Source organism: Podarcis raffonei, chromosome 7 (genome assembly GCF_027172205.1).
Source record: "Podarcis raffonei isolate rPodRaf1 chromosome 7, rPodRaf1.pri, whole genome shotgun sequence".
NCBI lineage: Eukaryota > Metazoa > Chordata > Lepidosauria > Squamata > Lacertidae > Podarcis > Podarcis raffonei.
The window spans coordinates 42,301,055-42,307,517 of NC_070608.1; positions in this window are offsets into that span (position 1 = coordinate 42,301,055).

Here is a 6,463-nt window from a genome sequence, read left to right on the forward strand (position 1 = left end):
CTGCAGCGTCCCATAGGCTTGGCACCCAGTGTGGCAGAACCAGCCATGCTGCCCTAAATTCGCCTCTGGAGCAGTTTCTAGGAGTATCTCAGTGCTTAGCATTAGAGTGGCGAGGGAAAGGGCTAGTACTCACTATAACAGCCTCATTCTTGCCCTCATCATCTAGTAACCTTTTGTTACAACAGTTGTGATGGGAATGACTCAGGTTACTGGCCATTTCATTCCCATAAAAAGTTCCAAGTCAATGTTGAAAAACTGGAAAGGCTGGGGGAGGGGTAATAGCCAGGGGGCAATCTGGTTATGTATCCACAGTGGTGTACCCACATATGTGCAAGAGAGAAAAAATTTATTTAAGTCTAAACACAATACATAGCTTTACACTATTGATATTGTTGTGTTGACACAGATATAGCAGCATGCCTTACCAAGATGAACAAGACGGGTGTCTTGCTAAGTTGCCTGCAAGTTGCAATGTGCCAACATAGAGTGATTGTGGGTTGTATTTCTAGAACATTGGGTTGGAGAGCTTGCCTATGGGCATGCCTTGAATCTTCCCGGTTCTGTCACATACAATGATTTTGTTTCTGGTTATGGTGCTGTTTCCTGCAGAACATTTGTGCAGCTTCTATGATCATGCCAAAGGTTATTAAGAAAATCTAAAAACACTAAAAGGGAAATTCCGTTTATCAGAGATGCGTTAAAATCCAGTTTACTGCAGTCTTACCCTGCACAGAAAAAACTAGCAATGTTTTTTGCCTCAACATCTACCACTAGGACTGGGAGTGTTCCCTGTTTGAAAATCCTGCAGTTGCTCCCAGTCAGAGTACACAATATTGAGCTGGATGGATCAATGGTATTGTATATGGGGCTTCAAACGTTCCTTCTTTTCTATATACTCTGAACACTCTTGGAAAACACATTTCATTTGCAGTACTGTCATGCAGATATATTCACAAGCTGTACAAGACACACATTTGACTGAAAAATGTGCAAATTAAAAATCACCACAAAACCAGAACAAACACTTGTGGAATGAATGTAGAGGACAAAAACATTTTCAGAATGATTTTTTTTTTAATTGTATCTTAGAGCAATGTCTTTCAAAAGTGCTTGGTGCCCCCTAGTGATTGAATCATATTATTTTTAGGGAAGTTAGAAAAGGAAAAGTCAATACTGTACCATTCAACTGCTGAGAATCAAACTTTTACATGTGATGTTCAGAAAAAACCAAGGATGGTACTCAACAAGTTTGACTCAGAATAGACCCACTGAACTTAATGACTAAGTAAGGGCCATTAATTTCAATGGATCTACTCTGAGTAAAACTTGGTGGAATACCGCCTCGTGTCAAGTTACCAAACCTCTCAATCCCTTGGAAGCATTGCCTTTATAAAGTAACCAAAGATGTTTTAAGTAGTGATCATTTTCCAGAAAAAATATGCAGTCAAAAAGCCAGGGAGAAAAAGTATGACCTTTATGGAGAAAAGTTTTTGACCTCTACTTCTGTTCCACAAGTTTCTGTTCTGGTGAGTGAAACCACACGTTGCCTTCCACAACCCACCCAAAAGAAGCAAAAGCCTGAGCTAACCCAGGTTCAGTCAACAATGGGTGGCACCTGGCTCAGGAAAGGCCCACGGAGAGGCCTAAATTTTAAAGCCACAACAGTGCTAAAACACAAAAAGGTAGATTCATTTTTGCTAATGGCAAAACTAAACTGACAATTGGCTCCATATATGCCCGAAACACGAAACAACTACAGTTCATCCAGGAAACACTAAACAAATTCCTTCTCCAAAGGGTAAACAATCCCAGGAGGTGACCTCAACCTCAATATGAGAGGCATCCCTAAAAGACATCCATCCTACAACCTCCTACAACCCCCTGGGCAACCTTCCTCAGAGGGAAACCCCAAACAATTAGAGACACTGACCAACTACTGAAAATGCTAAAAACGGAGGCCTTTGTGACATCTGGGGAGAAAAGAACCTGGGAGACACCAGCCACATTCCAGTCTGGATGTCCCGGCACCATGTCCAGACTGGACAGCATTCTGCTCACACAGAAACAACAAACATTAGTAACATTAAAATCACAGATCATGCCCCAGTAGAAGCTACCCTCAAGAGAGGAAGCACAAACTACCCCAGCATGGTCCTTCAGCCCCATCCTTCTCAAAAATTGGTAAATTAGAACAAGACATTACAACCATCTCATCACACTACAAACAAGCAGGAGCAAAAAAACAACAACCAACTCCTTAAACTCATAGAACAAAAAAGAACAAAAATTGACTCTATAGAAATCAATAAAACAATGATTAATATCTTATGCTCTAAACAATGCTTTTATGAATATGGAGGAAAGAACTCCAGATTATTAGCAAATAGATGCAGGGGGGAAATTACTCAAAACAATAATACACTGTCACTAAAAAAGATGGTAACGTAACATCCTCCACCAAAGAAATAATATTGCCCCCCAATACCTCTCAATAGCAAGGAAATGTAATAAACAAATAGAAAGAGAACCTACCCAGTTGACACTGACACAAAACCTCACATGTACCCTATATAAAAGAATATAAGCCTCACCACCCCATCCTCTCCCACTTTCTTCCCCAACCTTATATACAGTATCAACACTAATGTATCACAACCAATGTAACTGATTTGCAAGAAAGACTGTATAACCTGAAAAAAGAGACAAGGCATGTACTAAACCAAGAAAATCTTTAATAAAAACAAAAACAAACCAACAAACAAAATGTTGCCTATAGAAGAGTGCTACACATAAAAGATGTTTTTGGCATTTTTCAGTACAAAGAAAAAGACAAATGTGGATTATTTAATAAATTTTATTCAGAATTACACAGCTCACCATCAACGTCTGTGTTTGCTATCAATGACTATTTAGATAAACTTCATTAACAGAGTTAGAAATGGATCATATGCAGCCTTCGAATAAATCTATTAAAGGAAGTGCAAATGGCTATTAAAAAACTACGAGGATACAAAGCACCAGAGGCTGGCAGTTTTACAGGAACATTCTATAAACATTTTAGAAATGAACTGTCTCCCCATCTAGCCAAGTTGTTTAATGAAGTTCTTTTGGCGGAACTTCCACCGTATTACTGGCATCAATCTAAAATAACAGTACTACCAAAAGCTAGAAGAAACCTTGACCTAGAGGAATTGTAGCATCCAATTAGCCCTGTTATACCAAGAAGCTAAGATGTATACAGCCATTTTAGCAAACAGATTAAATGTGTTCATTACAAATTTTATCTCCCCAGACCAGGTAGGCTTTCTGTATCGCTGGCATAGTGGATCCAGTAAGACACCTATTGAATGTCATTTATTATAGTAAAAAGAAAGGTAAATCACTTGCAATAATCTCATGGGATTTTTACAAGGTCTTTGACAGGCTGAGTTGGTCATTTTTAAATCACTGATGTATAGACTTAGCATGAGAGTGGTTTATTAACTTGACTTTTGAAGTATACAAACATTCCTTTGCTACAGTCTTATGTAATGGTCTCAACTCAGAAACCTCTATAGAGTAAAACAAGATTGTCCTTTGTCTCTGCTTTTATTTGCCTTGTCTATTGAACCATTGGCAACAGTCATTAGAAACAATGTGAATATAGAAAGTGAAAAAATTTAAAGTAAAATGCATACTAACCTTTTTGCAGATGGCATAGCTTTCATGTTATCAAAACCGGAATTGGCAATACCTGAAGTTATTAAAGAACTGAATAATTCTGAAACCAAATCTGAAATTATGTTTATTGTGGTCTTACCAGTCTCAAACTTTCATACAAAGCATTGAGGGTTTTACAATCTGTCCTCAAAAGCTGAAATATCTGGGAATATTTATATCAAAATTCTTGCACTCTTTAAGGAAAGCAAATTTTGAGTCTTTGTTATCTCAAGTTGGACAGGAACTGAAATCCTGGAAAAGTCTAAACCTTTCTTGCTTGAGCCACATTGTGGCTATGAATATGTTGAAAGGTAGTTTCTCTGCCTATTTCAGGTCCTGCCAATAACTATAATGCCTAACAATTTAAAATTTGGCAAAGATAAATTTAAAATCTGGTCTGGGAGTGCGCCACTTGCTTATATACTATTAGGCATTCCAAGTCTTGGTGTCTTTGATTCAAGATCCAGGAGGAAAACAGTGGCTATAGAATTGGAAGATCCTAAGTTTGGGGCATGTTTATCAATTTTGGGTTTTGGTATTTAAAGAATTGATTTTAATATACAAAATGGACCTACAACCTTCCTCTAAACTTGCTTTACTTGGAATAAAGACCATGTCTACTCCACCAGTCGCTCATAAATAACTCTTAATGTTCTTCCTCTCAGCGGAAATAGGTGCTCCGAGCATGGACAATAGCCCTGGATGAAAAGCTGATGTGCCAGATTCATGCAACTAAAGGGAATTCTAACCCCTTTCTTTTCTTTGTGTGACAACCATTTTTTGGAGTATATGCATCAAGATTATATTTATACCCACACATACACACTGAAATTGCATGGTAATATGTGGAAATATTTTTTTGGAGTGTACTGTAAGAATTTGAGTTGATATTTTTAAGCAATATGGTTTGTGTGTTGTGAATATGTTGTTTTATGTGTGATGTGAAAAATGAAAATTTAAAAGGGGGGGGGGGACTAACCTGTGCTAGACACTCAGAACTGACCTCAGTTCTCCAGAGGCAGCCTGACCAGCACAGAATAGAGTAGAACTATTACCACACATGACTTGCATACTATGCATTTGTTAAAGCAACCTAATATTGCATTATGCTACAGAGACAAGAGGCAACAATGACATGGTACTGAGGGAATCTGCTCATTCCTAATTATACCAATAGCACAACTACTATCCAGTGTCTAATACCCTTTATGGGCAAGGTGCTTCAGGATTGTGGCAATGCAGCTGTAGAAACTCTTGGAAGAAAACTATTAACTGCCCCCACTCCAATATGGGTTCAGGATGTTTTTTAACACAAAATCAGCCTTGGTTGCTCTTATGAATAATATTCCCCAGAGGAGAGATGGGGAGTGAAACTTTGTTGCTCTTATCTCTCTGCAGCTTTGATACCACTGACCATGGTACCTTCTGTGAGTTGGATGTTGAAGGAACTTCTCTATGGTGGTTCCACTCCTATTTGTAGGGCCAGTCTCAGATAATAGTACTGAGGGACTATGTATCAGTACCCTTGTGATTTAGTTGTGGGGTACTGCACAACACTATTTTATCCCCACTGCTATTAGACATCTATATGAAGCCAACAGAAGCAGTCATCAGGAGACTTGGGGCAGTGGCATCAATGTGCTGATGACACCCAGCTCTTTGTTAATTCTCAGTTAAGAGGGCATGCACAAGATGAAGCAGTGCCTGGAATCAGGGTGGGTAGGATGTGGACCAAAAAAGTGAAGCTGAATTTTGCTAAGACAAGGATGCTCTGGATGACCAATTCCCATGCCTGAGAATTTGGGACTTGCCTGTTCTGGATTGGATTGCACTCTAAAGGAACATGCAGAGAATTTAGGAGTATTTATGGAACAATCTTTGTCCAATGAGGCCCGTGTGGCCTCCATGGCAGAGAGCCTACCATCAGCTTTGGGTGGAATGTTAACTGCACCCTTTCCTGGACAAGGATTGTTTGGGCACTGAGACTCATGAAGTGGTAACCCCATGTTTAGAGTGTTCAAATGTACAATGGCTTTTGAAGATGCACAGGTATTCCCATGGTTTCCAGGACTAGGCTTTGAAACAAGTGTACAGGAGATAATTTAACAGAAAGCTCGTATCTAAAATCAGATTAAGTTGATATTGACCCAAGACCAATTTCCCCCTAAAACAGCACTTCCAATAAAAGACCTCTTTATTTCTTACCATAAAACTTCCTTAGTCAGTTAGTATTTTCAACATACTTGCAGCTCATTATTCTGACTTTTTTATCCCAAATTTTGTTAAAGAACTGGAAAAAGTTTTTATAAACTTTCTCAAGTGAATAATGATACAATCCAAAAAGCAGTAAGTAACCAAACTCTGAATAAAATAAATTAAACCTATCAATTTAAGATAGGCTACTTTACAAGTAAGTGGCTGGTGTCTAGAAAATGGCCAAGTAGTAAGTATGCCATAGCTAGGAAGCCTCCAGATTGTGGCTACTTAAGAGATTCTTGACAGCATTGAGAAAACCCCTGTGTGCATGTTCTTTTATGTAAACACTAGCTGGGGCTAGAATAGTATTGGGCTAGAAATTATTGGGGTTTTTTAGCTTTTAACATAGATTTAGTAAGCATAGAAGAAAAGTTATTTAACTCATCCAAAAAAGAATAAAAACCACCACCCTGGCCTTACTATCTGCATGTCAATACTTTGTCCCAGTGCAATTTTTTTCTCTATAGTGTAACACTTCTTTAAAAATAACAAAACAAATGATGCAAAA